General features: G+C 38.5%; 1 long non-coding RNA gene across 2 annotated transcripts in view; it reads right to left on the reverse strand.

Annotated features, from left to right (window-relative positions):
* The window catches only part of LOC144251084 (uncharacterized), a 110,468-nt gene that overhangs the window by 12,586 nt on the left and 74,775 nt on the right, over window positions 1–23,107 (reverse strand). For both annotated transcript variants that reach the window (XR_013342626.1, XR_013342625.1), the window contains one exon: window positions 22,150–22,291. This is a non-coding gene — a long non-coding RNA (uncharacterized LOC144251084). The remainder of the gene's footprint in view (window positions 1–22,149; window positions 22,292–23,107) is intronic.

Here is a 23,107-nt window from a genome sequence, read left to right on the forward strand (position 1 = left end):
AGCACGTTCAGTGGGGAGGTGGGCTGCAGATAGAAATCTGAGGATCTGAGTGTATAGATGACCTCAGATGCCTTAGAGGCAGAGCCCAGAGCTTTGAGATGGGGATTCTTGTGAAAATCATTTATTTAGGGGGTAATCTCAGACACGATCATAAGCATACAAGAGAAGCCAGAGGACCGAGGAGGAAGCTGGACAGAGATGTGGGTTCCACTGACATCTGGTCTCAAGTTACGGAGAGTTGGCCAGTGGTGCCACCTATTCTCCCTGCCCCACACGGGGCTGTCAGTATGGAAGTGACCTGGGGATGACAGCAAGGTGTTCAAAGCCACAGTTATGGGTGATAATCCCCTAGGGCAGGGCTGTAAACACAAAAAGACAAAGACCTAAAGAAAAGCCGATTGTTACTATGATAATAATCCTCCCTTATCTGCCAGGATTCTCACACTGCCCCTTGGAAGAAGCCACATGTGGAACAGTAGCACACATGAAAGACAACTGTGTGTGATGTCACGTCTCTGGACATGGAGAGTTTGATCACTACAGAGGCTCTTGTTAGCCTGTCTGATACACACTGAGGGAGACCTTAGGCAAAGTGGGAAGATGTGGGTAAGGCATTTAAAGATGTCTGTTTCCAGAAAGATGGGGTAGGGCTGGGGATACAGCTCCGTGGAAGAGCACTTGCCTAGCGTGTGTGAGGCCCTGGGTTCAATTCCCAATCTACAAAAAATTAATTAATTCCCTTATAAGATGAGGCAGACTCTCATTTTCCTAATTCTTCCTCTAATGACATTATGTATAAGACAGAAATAAAAATATTCTGAAAGGTGGAACAGAAAAGTCAAGCCAGCCAGGGACAGTGAGACCCTGGGAAAAACACAGTGGTAAACACATTGAGCTTTCTTTCATCATCATTTATTCTGAATTAGACGCTAGAAAAGCCAACAATCCAGAAAATTCAATGAAGACAAACAAAAGTGTCCCAAGACTTCCCTGTCTATCCAAAGGATGTAAAGGGGAAGTTTAGGAAGACTGACAATGTGTAGCCCATAACAGCATGACTCCAGCCAATGTCCCCCAAAACCTCACTGCCCCAGCCCTCAGCAAAGACAAAGTGGAGAACCTAGGTTTCCCAACAAGTGCCCACAGGGATGTGCTGCTCACTTCCCAGGACAGTGGCACCAGAAAAGTCTGAGTTATGAGTCAGGACTTTCAGCCCTGCTAGGTAATAGTGGGCTCCCTCTCTCGGTATCAATGGAAATCACACAAGAAAGAGTCCTGAGAACCCCACACTCTGCCATGCGGCTTCAGAGATGGTTAGGTGGCGAGGTAGGACTTTCACCACTGACCAGTGGGAATGAGGCCCCTGCAGCATGTGTTGGCTGAGACCCTACGAGAAACAGTGATGAGTCACCCCAGCCCCAATCAGCCAAGGTGCAATCAGCAAGGCATAGTGGGATTCCAAAAACCCCACACAGCCCACAAGTAATGAGGTGCCCTCCTCATCTGGGGAGCGTCACTGAAGGCCAAGCAGAAACCTGGACTTCCACCCATCTGGCAGTAAAGAATTGGTGCCCCACTTCCCCTATCAGAGCAATGTCTGAGGAAACCTGCTTCAAAGGAAGATGAAAGCTAAATATGGTGGCACACGCCTGTAATCCCAGCCACTCAGGAGGCTGAGATAGGAAGGTTGCAAGTTCAAGACCAACCAGTCTCAGCAAATTAGGGAGGCGCAAAGCAACTTAGCCAGACCCTGTCTCAAAATTTTAAAAGAGGGGTGGATGTGGCTCAGTGGTTAAGCATCCCTATGTTCAATCCTCAATACCAAATATATGCATAAAGCAAAATCTGAAATAGCTGAAAGGAGAAGTGGTAAAAACCAGAATAATACTTAGAGACTTCAATACCTCTCTCTCAACATCAATAGAACAACTATACAGAAAAATCAAGAAGATAGAGGATCTCAACAAAACCAGCAAGCAACAGCATCTACCTGAAATTTACAGAATACAACACCCAATAACAGCGAAATAAGCACTTTTTTTGAATGCTTATTAAATTCATTATAAGAAAGCACACATCCTGGATCATAAAACAAACCTCAACAAATTTAAAATAGTTAAAATCATGATACAATGTTTCTTGACCATGATGAAATCAAATTAAAACTGAATAAAGATTGTAGGAAAAGCTTCAAACACCTAGAAACTAAATAGCAATCTTCTAAATAACTTGAGTCAAAGAGAAAATCTCAAGGGAAATAAAAACTATATTGAGCAAAATAAAAATGGAAAGAAATGTAACAAAATTTGTAGAATGCAGTTAAAGTGGTTTTGAGAGGAAATTATATACACTAATAATATCCATTAGAAAAAAAGAAAAATAAAAAAATCAGTAATCTAAGCTCCCATCTTTAAAACCTAGAAAAAGAAAAATTAACACAAAGCAATTATAAGAAAGAAAATAATAAAGAAGAGAGAATTAAACTATATTACCACACAAAAACAGAATGGATGCATACCTATAATCCCAACATCTTGGGAACCTGAGGCAGGAGAATCACAAGTTCAAAGCTGGCCTTGGCAACTTAGATCAGCTCAAAATCAATCAATCAATCAATAAAACTGGGATTGAAGCTCAGGGGTAGAACAACCCTGGGTTCAATCCTCAGTACCATAAATACATACATACATACATACATACATACATACGATAAAGATGTCAAACAGCTGAACTTAGAAAGGGCTAAAAAGTCATAAAACCTCTAGCAAGATGGACAAAGGGAGAGAAAAAGAGAAGACACAGATTGCCAATATCAGACACTGCAGAGAACAAAAGGATAAGAAGAGAATAATATGAAAAGTTCTATACATATAAATTCTACAACAGGAACAAATAAACCAATTATTTGAGAACCACAAACTAGCACAATTTCCTCAATACAAAATAATGTTGATAGCCTTGTAATTATTAATAAAATTCAATTTGTAACTTAAAACCACTAAGAAAGAAATTCCCAGGCCCATGTGTCTTCATTGAAGAATTCTGCCAAATGTTTAAAGAATTAACACTAATTCTATACTGTCTCCAGAAAAGAGAAGAGGAAATAAGACTTTCCAGTTCATTTTAACTCAGCATTATTTGATGCAAAAATCAGACAAGTTATGTCTACTCTCACCACTCTTACTCACCATAGTACTGGAAATAAGGCAAGAAAATAAAATGCACACAGATAGGAGAGGAGGAAATAAAACTAGCCCATTACACAGATGACATAATAGTCAATATAGAAAAGACCAATAAATCTGCAAAAGTTGATAGAACTAAAAAATGAGTTCAGCAAGATCTAAGGGTATGAGATTACCATAAAAATCACTTGTATTATATATTAGCAATGAATATGTGGAAACATAAATTTAAAATAAAATACTACTTATTATTTTAAAAATACTTTAACTGCATATCTAACAAACATATATGCATATTGAAACTTATTGGCTAAAAATAGGTGAGACATACCATGTTCATGGATTGGAAAAATTTATGTAGCAGGAATGCCAGAACTTAAAAGGTAGCTCTGTGATTAAAGCACTAATCTAGAGGCCCCAGGTTCAATCCCTAGCAACACACACACACACACACACACACACACACACACACACACACACACACACAAACACAAACACACACACAAAGGAATAACAATTCTCTACAAATTAATTTACAGGTTTAGTGCAATTTCTACAGAATCTAAGCAAGATTTTCTATAAATGTAGATAAAATTCTTTTAAAATTTTATATGGAAAGATAAAGAAACTAGAATAGCTAGGTCAATTTAAAAAAATAAAGTTGAGAGGAATTATTATCTTCAAGAATTACTGAAAGCGATAATAATCAAGATTTGGTGGTGCTGGATGAGGAAATAGACTTATATATCAATTTCACAGAATCCAGAAATATTCTCATGTAAATATAGAAAACTGATTTTTGACAAATGTATTAATGCAATTCAGTAGAGGGAGGACAGTCATTTCAACAAGTCATGCCAAAGAAATTGCTCACTCACAAAGACCAAAAGGAACCTTAATGTGTATCTTACATCTTACATAAAATTAATTCAAAATGGATCATAGACTTAAATGCAAATTTTCAAATTATAAAACTTATCTAATATCACAAGAGAGAAATCTTAGGGATATAGACCTTGGTAAAGAGTTCTTAGACATGGTACAAAAATCACAATTTTTAAAAACTTGAATTAATTTTCAATAAAATCCCAATCTTTTGCTTTGCAAAAGATCTTGTTAAGAAAATGAAAAGGCAAAAAATAGATGCAAACCACATATCTGAAAAAGAACTTGTACTATAATATATAAAGTCTACACATTAATTTTAAAATTAAATTATAAATGTGCAAAAGACATAAGGAAACATTTCACTAAGATGCAGAAATTAAAAATGATCTCATGAAAAATAAAAGTTCAACATATAGTCATTAGGGAATTGCAAGTGAAGGCTGTCTTGGTACAGAATGCCACAAACTGTTTAATTTATAAATAATAGAAAATATTTCTTGCAGTTCTAGAGACTTAGAAGTCCAAGATTAAGGCTCCAGCAGATTCAAGGTCTGGTGAAGGCTGAGTGTCTGCTTCCAAGTTGGTGCATTATATTTTGAGTCCTGACATAATAGAAGGACAAAATAGGGCTGAGGCCAATCCACCAGCCATTTCATAAGGCACTATAATTCATCAATGAGGACAGACACTTGATGACTTAAGTGCTTGCTCCAAAGACCCCACTTCTTAAGACTACCACCATAGAAATTAATTTTTTAAATATTTATTCTTTATTTTTATATGGTGCTGAGGGTTAAACCCAGTGCCACATGCATGCTAGGCAAGCACTCTACCACTGAGCCACATCTCAGCCCATGAATTTTGACATGAATTCAAGCCATAACAAAAACAGTGCTTAAATATTCTCTGCATCTATTAGAACCACTGAAATAAAGAGAGAAAGCATCAAATGCTGGCAATGATGTGGAGAAACTGGATCTACCATACTTCCTGGTAGTAAATGCAAAGTGGTACGACAATCCTGGAAAATAATTTGGTAGCTTCTTATGAAATTAAATATACCCTTAACATACTATCCAATAATCACACACCTTGGCATTTATTCCTAAAAACTGAAAACTTACATTCCCCAAAATCCTCATGAGAAATTTTAGGGCAGATCCAAAATGGCTCTAGTTAGTCTCCCTCACCAAGGCTTCCAGCAGGCTATGTTTTTAGAATGTAGTCAAGGTCAAGGACACCCTGATTCAACATATGTATTCAACATTTGCTTGTGAGCTTGCACCCACTTATGTAATTTGTTAGCAACGTGCCTTCTTTATCTGGCCTGCCTGCATATCCCCAAATCCTACCTTAAAAATTACTATTTGGGGGCTGGGGATGTGGCTCAAGTGATAGCGTGCTCTCCTGGCATGCGCGGGATGCTGGGTTTGATCCTCAGCACCACATTAAAAAAATAAAATAAAGATGTTGTGTCCACCAAAAACTAAAAAATAAATATTAAAAAATTCTCTCTCTCTTAAAAAAAAACTATCTAGGGCTGGAATTGTAGTTCAGTGGTAGAGAACTTGCTAGCATACATGAGGCACTGGATTTGATCCGCAGCACCATAAAAAAAAAAGGTATGTGTTCATCTACAACTAAAAAAAAAATTAAAAACTACTATCTATTTTCATGTATTTTATCCTCTAGTATTTTATGTGCATAAACATTTTTGCATTGTTGCAACTACAATGGATTCATAATTTTGATTTTTTTTCCACTTTAAGTGAAAGGAATTTATGGTTTTATAATAATCATTTTAGTGACTGTATAATGTTCCATTCAATCACATTTTAGAGATTTTTATGAAAGGATATGTCTGATTCTATTAAAACTATATAGGAAAATAAACTTTGTAACGTTCTTCTCTACAGCATGATTATTGTAAAGAGTTAAGCAAATACAGGAGATTATAAATATATATATCCCCTATGGAAATGGCTCATGGGACTCAATGTGGAACTGAGTTGGGGCTGAAGCTGGAGCTGTGGGCTGTGTAGGGGCTATTGGTGCCTCTGAATAAAGAATGTCTACCATCCCAATCGTGCTTTGCATTTTCTTTCATCTGCTGGAGCCCTGAACCTTGCATTCCAGGCCTGAGCCACAGCAGCTTTATTTGTAAAATCCTAAAATTGTAAACAATTTAAATGTCATAAAAATGAATGAATTGTTAGAAAGACAAAACCTCAACAATAAAAAGAAACAACCTGCAAGAACAAATGGATCTTGGGGACACTGGGTTGCGTGAGAAAAAGCCAACACCAGAAGTTACATGCTCTGATTTTATTTCTGTAATATTCTAAAATAAATGACAAAATTGTAGAGAGCATAAATCAGGAGTTGCCAGGGTTAGGGACGGGGAAGGAGATGGTAGGAGAAGTGATGGGATCATAAAGACACAACATAATAGTCTTGTGATAGAACAGAACCGTATCTCCACTGTGGTAATTACTTGATTCTGTTGTAAAATCACTGCATCTATCCCTATAGGGGAAAACAAAGTGAAACCTAAAAATTCACAGTGAAATTAAGCAAACACTGCACCAAGTTCCTGGTTGCATACTGTACTATCAGATTCAATGTTGTTGCATAAGCTCTCACCTTTGTGGGAATTTGGGTGACATGTAAGCAAAAGAATATCTCAGTACTACCTCTGAAATTTCCTGTGAATATTATTTAATTATCTAAATGATGTATAATATTATTAATTAATATAACTAATAATTAATATTAATGTAATTATTTAAGACTAAGAAAAATATTTAAGTAACACACTCAAGTAAATGAGGAAAGCACAAAATATGCATATGAATTACCCTTTGATAAGGGTTAGGGTTGGATCCTGGATATATGTTATCTTCAAAATAGCATAAAATACATGTGTGGAATTGTTGAGTTTATTGTTACACTGTAACTAAGTTTTTCTCTTTTTTATATTTATATATTAATAAGGATAACTGCTGGCAATATAATTAATGAGTTGAATTTATTCACAGTAATGGAATACATTAAAAGATCTGAGTAATTAACACACACACATATAAATACATTTTTTACAGTAACTTTGCTTGCATTGCAAGTCATCACTATTTGACAAATTACTTCTGCACTTCAACTTTTTAAGAGCATTGCCCTTTAAAAATCTTGTCTACTCATGACAAAGTAGAAAAAAAAAGATACAAAATATGTCACATGATAGACGTTATGATTTTTAAAGGGGATTTACTGGAATAGAGTTTCTCATAACCAAGAAAAGCAAAGAGCAGTCGACCTAAATGCAGTAAACCCTTTTCATACAATTTTTCTAATTTCTTTCAACTTAGCTAACATTTGCTGAGAACTACCATTGCACAAGACACTCTCTAAGTTTCCTTCTGCATCAGCTCTCAGAAATTCTAACTAAGCTCTAAACCAATGATATTTAGCAGAACTTTTTGCAATAATGAAAAATCTTTTATCTGTGTTTTCCACATGTGTCTAATGAACACTTGCAATTTGACTATTATAACAAGACACTGAATTTTTAATTTAATTTAGTTTTAATTAATCTGATATAATTTTAAGTTGTATTGCATAATAGCTACCATATTACACAGCACAAAATACTATCAAATAGATTTGGGAACCTTATCTCTTATTTTCAGAATACTTTCCTCAACAAGTACAAAGAAGGAATTCATAGCACCTCAGTGTTTACAAAGCACAAACATGGAGATAGTGCGTCAAACACTTCCCTACTGCCTTTCTGTTTGCTTTACTCCTGACCAGCAGAGACAGCCTTCTTTAGTCAGATACACCAAATCCAAACTGTCCCAGCCTGCTTAGCAGTTGGGACAGCTCTGACCAATGACACATAAAAGAGTCTCCCATTTCATCTCAGAGACATATTTTCCTGCCTGATAAAAGTAGAACAATGGGGAAAAGAAGAGCTTTTTTCTTGCTTTGTGCTTGGAACTGCTGCAGCCATCTTGCACCCAGGAGGCAAATAATGAAGAGGAAGAAGCTCCACCCTGACATCATGGAGCCACTGAATCAACTCTGGATTGATCAATATGGACTTACCATTTTGTAAGACAAATTAATCCCTATTGTTTGTCAATGTTTTATGGGTTACTCTTGTCAAACTCCTGATGGTAGGCACAATTGTCTCCTTTCATGACAGTGAGAAAAGTGTAAGAGCAGAGAGGGGGAAGGAATGAAGATGGGAGATGTCTTCAAGAAAGATCACTAGTCTTGCAGCGATTCCAAAGGGAAACTTTAGGATACTAAAAGTATGAGATAACTCTCAGCTGGTGTGGCAGGGGATAATGCTAATGAGAATCTCAAAGTGCAGCTAGGGCAACAGTCGAAGGAGATAGAAAATAACCAAGGACAGATCATGGAAGACCTGGGTAACATACTGAGGATTTTCGACTGGTACATAAAGACCACAGAAAAACATCGTTAAGTTTTAAACAAAGACACGATCATATTTGGTTTTCCAAAAGCTTATTCTGACTACAGGTGGAGAATGGTTGGGACTGTGGTAACACTTACCGAGGGCACATGAAAGGAAGAGCATGACCTTGATATGACTTAGTTCCTCAGTGCTAACTTTTGTTACTCAGTTAACGTATCTTGTAAATGATAGATCAGTGGTTTCAAAGTCAATAAAAATTGTATGATGTAGCTAGAAAGCAAAATAGAATAATCAGGTCAAGGATGTCAATGATGTTGAAAAGTATGATGCACACAGTTCATCGAAACGTTTTATATATATATATATATATATATATATATATATATATATATATATATATATATAGTATGATTTGGATATGAAGCGTCCTCCAAAAGCTCCTTTGTGAAAGCAGGAGGTGAAGTGATTAGATTATGAGAGCCGTGACCTAATCAGTGGATTGATTTAGTTGATGGATTAATAATTTGGGAAGATCAATGGGTGGTGACTGTAGGCAGCTGGGCATGACTGGAGGCACTCACTCAGGGTGTGCCTTGGGATTAGATCTTGTCTCCTGGTCTCCCATCGCTCCCTTTAGCTTTCCTCCACCAGGCTCTTCTGCCCTGACGTCTCTCCACTTCACCTCAGGCCCAGAACAATGGAGTCCACCCACCCTAGACTGAACCTCTGAAACCAGGAGCCCTAAATAAACTTGTCCTACTCAAGTTGCTCTTCTCAGGTATTTTGGTCACTGCAATGAAAAGCTGACTAACACACAGTACAATTTTTTGAAAAAAAAATTTTAAGTATGCTGTGTGATCCTTCAGAAGACACTCCTGAGTACGAACAAGGTTGATTAAAGCAATCATTAAAATGGGTGGTTTCAACTTGAGTAGAATGATAGATCAGTGGCACACAAGAGGCCCCAGAAACAAATTCACTCAAGTTGTGGGCTAGAGGGGCCAGTTGGTATAGAGCTGCCCGTGACAGCATCCTGACCACCCAATTTCATCCATCCCCGGGTGATGGACACACGTGTGAGTTTCTCCGAGGACAAACCTTTCATCATGAGAACAGCCACCCACAAAAATGGCTACAAACCCAAAACCTTTCTTATTTGGGTCAGACACACTCCCTAACTCCACATTTATTACAGTTGATGGATTTTCTAAGAAAACGGTGGCTTAGTGGCACAGACAGAGCCGAATTCTTATCCTTTTTGATTTTAGGATGAACTGCAAAGCCTGTGGACACAGGTGTGTGATTTTGAATGTAACATTGTGGCTGCAAAAACTATTGAGAAGGCAACATGGGTGGGTGGGAAATGGACAGGAGATGCTGTGCTTTTCTCAGTTGGAAACTGAAAGCAAAGGTAATGCTTGAAAGAAAATCATATTACACATGTAAATAACATTATTCCTTATTACCTGAATTCTGCTTACCCAGATGCTGTTCCTGAAAACTTTGTACCCTTACCTAATTTATTGAAAGAAGATTCACTTTTTATCTTTTTTTTTTTTTTTTTTTTTTTTGGCAGCAGGGTGGATTTGAACACGCAGGGATCAAGCCATACCCCCAGTTCTTTTTTATGTTTTATTTTGAGACAGGGTCTTCCTAAGTTACTCAGGGCCTTGCCAAATTGCTGAGGTTGCCCTTGAATTTGTGATCCTCCTGCCCCGGCCCCCTGAGCTGCTGGGATTACCAGCTGAGCCACCGTGCCCGACTTGAAGCAAATTCACTTTTTGACCAGCACGACCTTTCCCTGTGCACCAAGCCAGGTCTCTTATAGCTAGCCCTGTAAAAAGCCATAAGAAGATCCCACAGCTATTTTGATCATTCCCAGTTATTACAATAATTCTGATTTTTCAAGTATTAAAAAATCCAGACTGATTCAATATTAAAGCTTTATCTTGTATCCCATTCAAGGTTTATCTGCTATCCTGGCTGGATCCTGGTTCAGAGAGGGAAGTATGCAATTCACCATTCAGGATTATCATGAAGTTGTCACAAAAAATGACAGATGTAAAGGACTTTTAATTCGGTTCCAGTTCAAACCTGATAAATATTCATTGTTGTTGTTGTTGTTGTTACAATCTAGCTACCATAAATGTTACAAGATGATAACAACAAAATTTTTATGATAACTCAGGCCAAGATTTCAGGGCTAAAATCAAAGAATGTCAGCTGCTGTGCATTCTAAAGAGGGGCCAGACGATATGTGTATGCTTATCTATCTACATACCTGTGTCGAGATATATGTGTATATGTGCATGTCGGTATATATGCTGATATCCATACATCCATTATGGAGAAATGGTCGCACTGTTGAATCCAAATTTAACCCCACCCCACACCCATGATCTTCATTGTGTGACTAGAGTTTCTAATATCAAAAAGTATTTCCAGGCCCTTGATGCTCAGTGTGGCTATGGAGTGCTTTAGCCAACAAGACAAGACGTCAGGAGAGACAACACAAACAGGGGATTATAAAAGCATTTTCCAGTTTCTACCTGTGCGCTTAGGCTGTTGCCATGAGAAAGACATGCCTTGGCTGACCAGGTGGGGACATGTGTGCAGTGAGCTTTGGCTGTTGGCCACCCCAGTCGAGCCCATGGAGAGTAGGATGCCTGGGAGACTAACGGAGGCACAAACAAGACCATCTGAGATGATTTGAGCTCGGGCAAAATTAGGAAAAAAAAAACTATCTTTTCTAGACTGTGAGCTAGAAAAATAAATGATTTGTGCTTGAGCCAATGAAAATTGGCATAATTATTATTCAGCAATAGCTAATTGGTGCAGAAATTGGTAGTAGAGGCAAAGCCCAACCATGGGGGAATGAGTATGAGTGTGTGTGTGTGTGTGTGTGTGCGCGCACGCACATGTGTGTGGTAAGGGGGGTGATTTTTGTTGTAGTTGTCAGGCGGAGGCTACAGACGTGCTGAGGAAGCATTTAGTGAAAACATCACCATAGATAACTCAAAAGACAAGACTTACCTGCTGAACCTTCAAAGTTGGGAAAGGAGACTGCTGGACAAAACATTGAAAGCTTCAGCTGATACTGTACTAGCTGGGTTTGACTCAGGAGTGAAAGCATGTTATGAGTTTTAACAAGAACTGACCTTGTTTGCAGGAATTCAGATGGGTTAGAAAGAACTGGCGATGTGCTGTTTGAAAAATAGTTTCTTACCTCCAATTTCTCCAGCCAAAAAAATGTATATTCCCAGCCTAGGTGAAAAGGTCAAATCCAAGAGTAGTGAGAGTAGAACATGGCCTCAGATAAAAACCAAAGCAAGATGTAGACTTAAGCCTGGGGTTTGAGACCTCAGAAAGAATTGAGTCAATGCCTATTAGATCCTCCAAGTGGAATGAAAAGGCTTCTAGAAATCCTAAAGGCATTGCCCTGCAGCAGCCCAGCATGCCCAAAGAAGCGGAGATTATGCCTAGAGAGAGAGGCTTCTCAAAAAGAATTGTAGAAGCAGGTTTTGACATATGAGGAAGGAATAATTTCGGATAACATTGCAAATCCACAAAAGTTTTGAGACAGCTATCCAGGTTGAAGCCCAAACTAAAAATGTACAAGGCATGAAAATGCCTGTGGCCACTGATTTTCATAGTTAGGTAGCAGAATGAAGGAATTGTTCAAAGGGCCCATTTTCCAACTCTCTTTATATTTGGCTGAGAACTGTGATAGAAAAGGAAGGACAAGGCAGAGCCCACAGTGAACCCCCAGGGAACAATACTGGAGCTTAAAAAAGAAGAACATAAAGAACATACCCCCTTTCCCAAGACAGGGAGACCTGGCCACCCTTTCCAGCCCTATTTTAGGATTTCTTCCATGCTTCTCATTCCTATTCCTAAATGGGTGTTCATTGGAGTTATGCTTCTTCTTCTCACTATATGTTGAGACAAAGCATATAGATATATTTGCTTTTAGCTGATGGGTCTCGCCATCAAGAGTAGGCTATCTGGACCTGGTGTAGACCACACAGTCTCAACTTTTGAGCCTCATGCCTTGATTGGTGAGAACTTTGGGGTGTCAAGGGCAAGGTGAGTACGTTTCACACGTAGGAAGGAAGTGAAATATTCCTGTTGGGAGAGTAATGATGGCATTGCCAAAACGGCACCAAATGCTCCAGCCCTCTCATCTGTGCCCTGTATCAGACATCTTATGTTTTATCAGGTGGCCTCTGACAAAATAAAAATCATCATGATTTCAGAGAGACCAAAAAATCCCTCGTGAGCCTTGAAACTCCTGACAGGTCCTCTTGGACCAAGAGAAATTTCAGAGGGAGCAGTTTTCAATGAATTTGTAAAATCTGTAACTACCCTGATTCGTGCCTCTCGGTCCATTTTACTGAAGTCCACCAAGAATGGGAAGCTGCACGAACTCCCTCCCCTCTTCCTATTATAAAAAGCTCTGACTGCGTCCCCTCGGTGGAGCATGCGACTGGTTTCTAACTGAACCTGCGTGTCCCAGTGTACAAATCTGTGTTTCACCAGGTAACTTGCCATGACTGAGACTTCTGACTTGGCTGTGCCATTGCTAGGGGACAACGGAGTGCAATGAACAGGACCTGCCGACCCCCAGTCACCCTCGCCGTCTCTGTGAGTGAGCTCTGTTGGCATAAGAAGCTAAGTAGCTGGCCCCCACCGGCCCAGATGTGTAAGACATAAACGCTTATTATAGTTTGTCACTGGGGCTTTGTGGTTACTTGTTATGGGACATCGTTGCCACAACATGAAGCTAGAGATATTTTATTGCCCCTTTATGGGTGAGGAAATGGACATTTTTGAGAGGTGTATAGTAATTACCAGTGAATGTCAGGGCCAGGTTCAGCCCAGGTCCCGTGCTCTTCACACACACAGCCTCCTCAGGACCTGGGCCACGTTCCAATTGTGCTGTCAGCTCTCAGGGTCGAGTGAAGGGTGAAGGTACAGAGAGGTGTCACAAATGGTTTCTGACATTCTGACAGCACATGTCTTTCTCCTACAAAAGACTTACAATCAAGAAAGTTCCACTTTTAAAAAATATATAATGACAAGCTGACTCTAAAATCCACTTGGGAATTCAAGTGACCCAGAATAGCCAAACAATCCTAAAAATGAAGAACAAATTCAAAGGATTTATACTTTCCAACATCAAACCTTACAACAATACTGCAATAATCAAGGTTGAGTAGCCATGGCTTAAGGCTCATGTACACATAAGTGCAATGAAATGGTGAGTTCAGAGATAAACCTTCATGTTAACAGCCAGTGGATATTTTTTTTAACAAAGTTGCCAAGAAAATCCAAGGGAGAAATCGTTTTTTCAAATAACGATGCTGGTTCAAGTGGATATCTACATGCAAAAAAAGAATGAATTTGGATTTCTATGTCATATTTGAAAAATAATTTAAAATGTTTATAGATCTAAATATAACAGATAAAACTATAAAATTCACTGAAGTAAACATAAGAGTCAATCTGCAAGACATGGTTTAGGCAATGGTTTTTAAAACATGACAGAAGAAAAAGAAAAAAAAATAGATAAATTGCATGCCATTAAAATTAACATTTTTGGCCAAGCTTAGTTGTGCACTCCTGCAATCCCAGCAACTCCAGAGGCTGAGGCAGGAGGATTGCAAATTCAAAGCCGGCCTCAGCAGCAGTGAGGCACTGAGCAACTCAAGGAGACCCTGTCTCTAAATAAAATACAAAATAGGGCTGGGATGTGTGGTCCAGTGCCCCTGAGTTCAAACCCTGGTAATGAAAAGTAAATAAATAAATAACATTTTTGCTTCAAGAGAGTCTGTCAAGAAAGTGAAAAGAGCTATGTGTGAGACAATGCAAGGAAGTTTGGAGGCCAAATGATTGGGTTATGAGAGTATTAACCTAATCAGTGTGTTAGTCACAGATAGGGATTAACTGAGGGGTGATGTAGGCAGATAGGGTGTGACTGGAGGAGGTGGGTCCCTGGGGTGTGCCTTGGGGGTTTATATTCTGTCCCTGGTGAGAAGAGCTCTCTCTCTGCTGCCTGGTACCATGTCCCGAGCTGTTTCCTCCACCACACTCCTCCACCATCATGTTTGGCCTCACCTACAGCCCAGAGCCATGGAGTTGGCCATCTATGGACTGAGACCCCCGAAGCTGGGAGCCCCAGGTACACTTCTCCTCCCTAGAATTGTTCTGGTCGTGTCTTTCAGTCATAGCAACAAAAAGCAGCTAAAGCAGTCCAGAGCAGGCAAATATAGAGAAATAAAAAGTACATTAATGGTTGCCTAGGACTGAGGGTCTGGGAGAATGGGGAGTGACGGCTAACAGGTCCAGGATTCTTTCAAGGAGTGTGGAAATGTTTTAGATAATGTATGATGAATACACAATTCTTAATACAGTATTTTAAAAACAAGGAATCATGTGTCTTAAATTTAAAAGGAAGCTTATGTCATGTAAATTATCTTACTAAATCCATTTTTAAGTTCTAAACAAAATCTAGTAAAATATGTAATCAAAATCATTTCTAGAAAAAAAAATAGCTATTCTTATTTATTTTATTTTATTTATTCTAATTTGTTATATATAACAGCAGAATGAAATTCAATTCATATTACACAAATACAGCACAATTTTTCAGACCTCTGGTTGTACACAAAGTAGAGTCAAATCATTCATGCAATCATACACGTACCTAGGGTAATGATGTCCATCTCATTCCACTGTCTTTCCTACCCTTCTCCCCCCACTCCCCTTTGTCCATCCAAAGTTCCTCCACTTATCCCATGCCCCTCCATATGGATTAGCACACACTTATCAGAGAAAACATTCGGCCCCCGTTTTTTTGAGATTGGCTTATTTCACTTAGCATGATATTCTCTAACTCCATCCATTTACCTGCAAATGCCATAATTTTACTCTCTTTTAATACTGAGTAATATTACATTGTGTATATATGCCACATTTTCTTTATCCATTCATCTACTGAAGGGCATCTAGATTGGTTCCGCAGTTTAGCTATTGTGATTTGTACTGCTATAAACATTGATATGGGTGTGTCCCTGTAGTATGCTGTTTTTAAGTCCTTTGGGTATAAACTGAGGAGTGGGTGGGATACCTGGGTCAAATGGTGGTTCCATTCCCAGTTTTTCAAGGAATCTCCATACTGCTTTCCAGATTGGTTGCACCAATATGCAGTCCCACCAGCAATGTATGAGTGTGCCTTTCTCCCCACAGTCTCGCCAACATTTATTGTAGTCTGTATTTTTAATAGCTGCCATTCTGACTGGAGTAAGATGAAATCTTAGAGTAGTATTGATTTGCATTTCTCTAATTGCTAGAAATATTGAACATTTTTTCATATTTGTTGATTGATTGTATATTGATTGTATATGCTTCTGAGAAGCATCTATTCAGTTCCTTGTCCCATTTATTGATTGGATTATTTGGGGGGGTTGGTGTTAATATTTAAATGTATGTAGGCCCCAAATCTTTTCATTGCCATATTACATCATGACCTGGTAGTTTTACAGGTAATTTTACCAAATGCTAATGGCATATACATTCTCTATTACACAAGTCATTCAATAAATGAGAAAAAGAAAAGCTGTCTACTTCATTTCATGATTCTAATAAAACCTTGATACAAGTTCTGGATACAAAAAGTTAAATTAAAATATTTATTGACAAACATAAGTGCAATAATACAGAAGTATGAACTATTAATCCTATTCCAAACATTTCATCATGTAGTGAAACTTCGGCAGGGAGGATTTGACTTTTCCTGTTAAAGCTTTAGATACAAACGCCTTATGACTCACTAACAACGCATTTTGTTGTTGTTGTTGCTTCAACAGAATACTCAAAGCTGGGTACTTATAATGAAAAGCAGTTTCCTTAGCGTACAGTTTTGGAGGCTGAGGGTTCACGATCGGGCAGCCTCATCTGTTCAGACTCTAGTGAGGGACCCCTGGCTGTGTCAGGACATGGAGGAAAACAGAATGGGAAACAGCCACATGCTGAAGGGCACAAGCACATGCGGGGAACTCTCTTTACACCAGCATGCTCTCCCACGTGTTAAAACCCACTCTCTCCATTCAGCCAGCATCAATCACTTTCATGGCTCCCTGTTACCTAACCACCTTCCACAAGCCCCACATCTTAAGGTCCCACCACCTCAACACTGTCACACTGGAGACCAAGGCACCTGCATGTGAAACTGTGAGGTGTACAGTCAACAATATACAAACTGCAGCACCCACCAATTTCACTCCTAGTGACTCAGGACAAATGAGGGTGAGCACCGGAGGAACGCTCAGGTGTATTTAAGTTGCAGCAGTCCAGAGAAGCTAATGCCTAAAAGTCTCTGGACCCCAGGTCTGGAAATTTATTTCTATTTATACCCAGTGGGGGGAGATTTATGTAACAATTGGTGGTTACATGGAGGTAATGTTGTTCCATAGTCTTAGGCTAGACAGAGGGTTTTCATGAGTTTTTATCAAGAAATTTAAAAAAAAAAAAACAGAGATAGTATTTTTGCATAGCACCAAGCTTGATCGTAGACCTAGCTTTTACAAGAAAGAGAAACCGGCCAGGTTAAGGTAAAAGCCATTTACAATAAAAAGGAAGCTCCAAACCATACTAAGCTCTCTGCAGAAATCCTGCTGACATTCTTTGTAAAAATTTTGTTGATAAGAGGCCTAATTGTGGCAAGAGTTTAGGGGGTTACTCCATTTCTTTTGGGGTTACTTCACTAGGTATATGCCCTAAAGAAATGTGTGCTCGGAGGTAGGTGCAAGAATATTCCCAGCAGTAGGTATCATAACAGCACAAAACTCTAAACACCAATGTTCACCTACAAAAGCATGAACAAGTTGCAGTAAAGTTATACAACAGAACACTACATAGTAATAACATTTAATGGGCCATAGTTACATGTAATACAGGGATAAAACTTGCAAATAAAACATTGACTGAAAGAAACAAAATGGGACTAGGGATGTAGCTAGTGGGCAGAGCACTTGCCTAGGATGGGTGAGGCCCTGAGCTCCATACCTAGCACAGCAATTACAACAAGAAAAGGAACAAGATGGAAAAGGTAAATCCTGTTATGAGTCCTTTTATAAAAGTTCCAAGGCAGGCAACAGCTATTCTGACTAAAATTTATATGTAGCTGGTAAGTTATAAATAAATGCAAGAAAAAAATTACCATAAGATTTAAAATAATGGCTACCTCTAGAGCAGTGGGTGAGTATATTGAGTAGTAAAAATCACATGGAGCTTGGGGGAGGTAGATGGGCAGGAGGCTAGACATGCTCTCTTTCTTGACCTGGATGTAGGCACTCACCACCCACAACAAAAGCCTATAAACCTCTGGACCTCTAGTTTAGGCAGCAATTTAACAGTTTTATCCCCAAAATGTATTAAGAGTATTTAATGTGTTGCAAAGAAATGTGGTGACCATTTAACAAATTAGAAACAAAATTTTCATTACTAGCACATGTCATTCAAATCTCTCAAGTCAAATAGGTCAATCCTAAGGCAAAGACCTCATCATCATCTTGTTCAGGAAGAAATTTCTCCCACTAAAATATTAGCACCATTAGAGACTTTTTTTTAAAAAGGAGGGACTGGGATTGTGGTCCAGTGGTCGAGTGCTTGATATACATATCAAGAAGGGAAACCAAACTCAAATAAATAAATTCCTACATTAACAGAAGTTGGATTTGGTATTTAGAGTCAACTAAGTTATTTTGTTTCAAGTATCCATCTCACAAATAAAATGCCAAAATAATAGTATACAGGAAAAGGAATGAAAAAATAGAGAGCGCATTTGATAAATAGAAACCCTTAAGAATAAGATGGAATAAGAAAGATTTTTAGACAACTAAATTTTAATCAACTCCCTATCTACCCAAGAGATTTTTAACAAAAAAAGCAGAAAAATGATAATAAATAATCAAATTGTCAACTTATCAGAAATATGGAAGGTTTATAATAATAGGTTTGTCAAGCATCAATACAATTTTTATGACAATTCTAGAAAAGTTGAAAGAAAATTTATCTTATAGTCTTCCCCAGATGTCAGATGAAAAATAGAAAAATTAGATTGCTATTTGATTCAATCACTTATTTTCATTTCTATCAGATTCTTTGGCTCTTATGGGTAATTACAAGGCTGTCAGCATTATTGTTTATTTCTCCTTTGGAAAACTGAGATGTGAGATACACTTACTACCTAAACTGATTACTAGAATGGTTCAAGCCACAATCTCTTGTTTGAAATAGGATGAAGACAACATAAATTCAGCATTCCAATCTCATAACAAAGCATTTGCTTTTCCCCCATTTTCTTAATCTATATCCACACAGAAGCACATGTACATATGGCTTTTCTTGGTTATTAAGCCAATATAGTCACCATAAAATGTAGCTAATCATCCAGAAATTATTTCATTTCATTACTTTGCCGGAGGGTCAAAATCAACCATATGTTTGTTCCTATAAGACCAAACATAAAAGAAGTGGAATCCCTGAACACCTTGGTATTTGTAATTATTTGTGTGGGCTCTAGGAAAGAAGCGCCTCAAATACAATTATGGAAGCCTAGAGTTTGGTAAGAGTTTACTCGGAGCATAAAAACTGACAATTACGACTCCCGGTAGTCTTTGACTGATTTAATAAGATTTAATGACTCTGGCAGTTGTGCATTCTAAAATAGAAATGGTAATGTGGCTCAGATGTTCTACGAAGTAGGCTAGAAACTAGTCGATGCTGGTTTCTGTGAGGTTCCTGCAGCTTTTCTATTGACAATGTGTACTCCCTCATAAATAAATGAATAGCTGCCTCCAGAGCTCCCTTCAATACTTTATATTCCTCTTACTTCCAATTTTAAAACACTCGACTGCTTTTCAACCCCTTTGGTGATTCTTGTCTTGTGAGCCTCACCACAGCTTTATCAACTCCATCATTCTCCTAAACAGAAATCACCAATCATCGGGCCTACAAAGCTACTTCCTTCTCAGCCCATGGAGAGAAGGTCTCGTTAGTTCTTTTCAAGCGAGAAAATCCTCACCAAAAAGGTCAAGCATGAATTTCACCAGGAAGCCAACAAGAAGAGGAAGATGTTTCAGCAGTGACAAATTTCTGGTACTTTCCAGAGCTTAAAGTGGGGTCAAGAAGGGCAATAAAACTCTGAGGACTCCCGAATCTTACAGTCCAACCTGGTATATGGTTTGAGACTCTTCTCTAGTCCCCAAAACCTAACAACTTCATGGTTTCATTGGTTTTGGGGGGGTTATGTTGGGAATACAATATCATTTTACAACATTGTCATTACAGAAAAATGCATTCTGATTTTTTTTTAGAAGCCAGTCTCCCTCCCTCCCTTTTTTTTTTTTTTTGTAGTTGTGGATGGACAGCTTGCCTTTATTTTATATGTTTATTTTTATGTGGTGCCAAGGATCAAATCCAGTGCCTCACATATGCTAGGCAAGTGCTCTGCCACTGAGCTACAACTCCAGCCCCTGCATTCTGATTTTTAAACAAGATATGTATAGGCCATATTTGGAATGTACCAGCCCATGGATAAGTTAGGGGTCTCTTGTATGTCATTCTAATTGGAGCTCTAAATTCTTTGTGCACACAGTAAAGATACATTCCTCCTGAATTTTAGGATAGGCCGTCAAGAACATAGACAACATATAAAGGCAAACAGCAAATAAATGAGTTAGCAACAAGCCACACGAGGAGTGGAGGTAAGACACCAGTCCTCATCTGAGTTAGAGAGCAGAGAAGCACATCCCTTTAACAATAAGGGTAAAACTGAAAGGTGAGCCTGCGGGACCGAATGCATGACAGAGAGCAGAGGCCACAGGCCACCTAAGGTCATGGTTCACCCAAGGCACCAACTCAGCCTCTGAAATAGCTACTCACACATCCCTTTAACCTCCACTTGAAGTGCAATCTCTCTTTCCTTCCAAGTGTGAGTTATGTGATCTGGAAATAATTAGGAATCGGGCCTGAGAGGAGCCAACAGGAGCCCCGACTCTTGCTCTTTTCTCCCTGCATTTGCTTTGCAATCATCTACAATAAGAGTCTGAGAGTTTCACTATTCCATCTTAAAAACTAGGAAGTCATTTTCTGTTTGTTTTTGTGTTCTGGTGAGAGTAGGAAAAAAATAAACCTAATGCAAAATGAACATGAAATCCTGAAAGATAATCATCATGTAAATACCAACCAGCGACAAATTAAAGATTTAAAATCTACACAACTAAATATCTCCTTCTAGCATTTACTCATTAGTGTAACAAACATCTCTCAAGCACTTAATGTTTGTCTATAGCAGTTAACCTAAGTCCATAAAAAAGAGAAAATGAAACACACAACTATCTAAAAGAATCAGACACTAACAAATTCAAGACAACAGTTTTTCCTTTTTTCTTTGAAAATAAAAACTACTTTGTTGAGATATAATTCACATATCATTCACCCATTTAAAGTATACAATTTATTGTTTCTTGGTATATTACATTACTGATTTTTAAAACTATGGTAAAATAGTCGGGCGTGGTGGCGCACCCCTGTAATCCCAGCAGCTCAGGAGGCTGAGGCAGGAGAATCATGAGTTCAAAGCCAGACTCAACAACAGCAATGCGCTAAGCAACTCAGTGAAACCCTGCCTCTAAATAAAATACAAATTAGGGCTGGGATGTGGCTCAGTGGTGGAATGTTCCTGAGTTCAATCCCTCATATCAAAAAAAAAAAAAAAAACTACTGTAAAATAAAAATAACATAAGATTTTTCACTTTTAACCATAATTAAGTATAAGATTCAGTGGCACAATGTTGTGCACCTATTATGACCATTTCCAAAACCCTTTTCATTACTTCAAACAAAAGCTTTATAAGCATCAAGCACTACTTAACACTTCATCCTCCCTCCTGAACCCCTGGAAGTTCCTAATCTATTTTTTGTCTTATGAATTTTCCTATTCTAGGTGCATAAGTGGTACCATACAATATTTGTCCTTTTTCAAGTCAGACAATACTAGAGTGTTGGAGGAAAATAAGAGGTACACAGTGCCAATCAAGAAAGAGGCAAGTCTCAGTGAGGTGGAGTGGAAGGAAGGATACAGGGTGAGAGGGACCAGTGATTGGAGGAACCCTTGTTGGGGATTGTAGACACAAGTGATTACAAAAGGGTCCCCACCTACTACAGTCATGTGTCATACAGACTGGCTTCAAGGAAGACCTGGTCATGGGGTATAATCATCCACCTTCTAGCAGAGAGAAGAAAGCTTTTCTGGACCATCTGCTTAGGTACACACCTTATCCTACTTTATCCCTGCCCTTCTATTTTTTCTAAAAGAGAAACAAACTATATATCCAAATGAGTGCGTGTCTGAAAATAAAGCAACTCAAGGAACACAAAGGAGATTTCTCCATTTTTCAAAAACCACAAAAATGTACCTCTTGGACATTTTATGTGTCACATATTATTTTGGGAGCTGGACATAACAGGCACATTCCAGTCTAGATGACAGATATTAAACAGGAAAAAGAATGAATAAATAGAACATTTTAGACTAGGATAATATGCAGAAAATGAGACATTATGACTCACTGGATATGAGTGGCAGTTTCCCCTGGATGGTCAGGAAAGATCCTGCTGAAGATATGACACTTGAGGTAATAGTAGAGATTTAGGGAAGCATGCTCCCAGGCAGAAGAAGCAGTCCGCACAGCTTCACAGTTATGAGCTCCACCTATCAGATAAACAGAAACAGACAACAGGGCATTGGGTGAGGCCAGAAAGCAACCACAGGGTGGAGGATGTTGTTATCAAATTTCTGGTCAGTAGAATGATTTCACCCAACTTCAAAGGATGACATTTAAATAGGGGAAATTGGTGATATCCATTACATTTTTAAGGATCACTGTCTGGAATTTAAAAGATGGAAATGATGAGCTCAGCAAGAGAAGAAGCAAGACCTGAATCTAATTTAGGTGAATGAACCTAAGAGAGAGGATGATGAAGGCTCAGAGTGGAGTGGTGGTAGTGGATTTGAAGAGTAGAGGAAAACGGGGGGATTTTGAAGCTATGTGGAGGGGAATTGCTAATAGAGTGGATGTAAAGGAGGTGGCAAGAACAAAGACGGATTGATGATGAATCCGAGGTTTCTGATTGTGCATTGAGATGAGGCGCTAGGGTATGAGGATGGAATATATCAGACAGCTGGAAGCCTGTAGCCTCCTGTGCGTCTGTATATAGTACACAAAAGGCCTTGTTTTGTAATATTAGATTTGAAATATCAACAAAACATTTGAGAAATAGACAAGGGGGAATGAAAGGAAGGGAGGGGAGATGGGAATAGGAGATAACAGAATGAAGTAGACATGACTTTCCTATGCTCATATATGAATACACGGCCAGTGTCACTCCACATCATGTTCAACCACAAGAATGGGATCAAAATCGTGATAAGTTGCATCCTATGTATGTATGATATGTCAACATACACCTACTGTCATGTATATCTAAAAACGACGAATTTTAAAAAAGAAAGAAATGTCAATGTGCA

This window comes from Urocitellus parryii, chromosome Y (assembly GCF_045843805.1).
Source record: "Urocitellus parryii isolate mUroPar1 chromosome Y, mUroPar1.hap1, whole genome shotgun sequence".
Classification (NCBI taxonomy): Eukaryota; Metazoa; Chordata; class Mammalia; order Rodentia; family Sciuridae; genus Urocitellus; species Urocitellus parryii.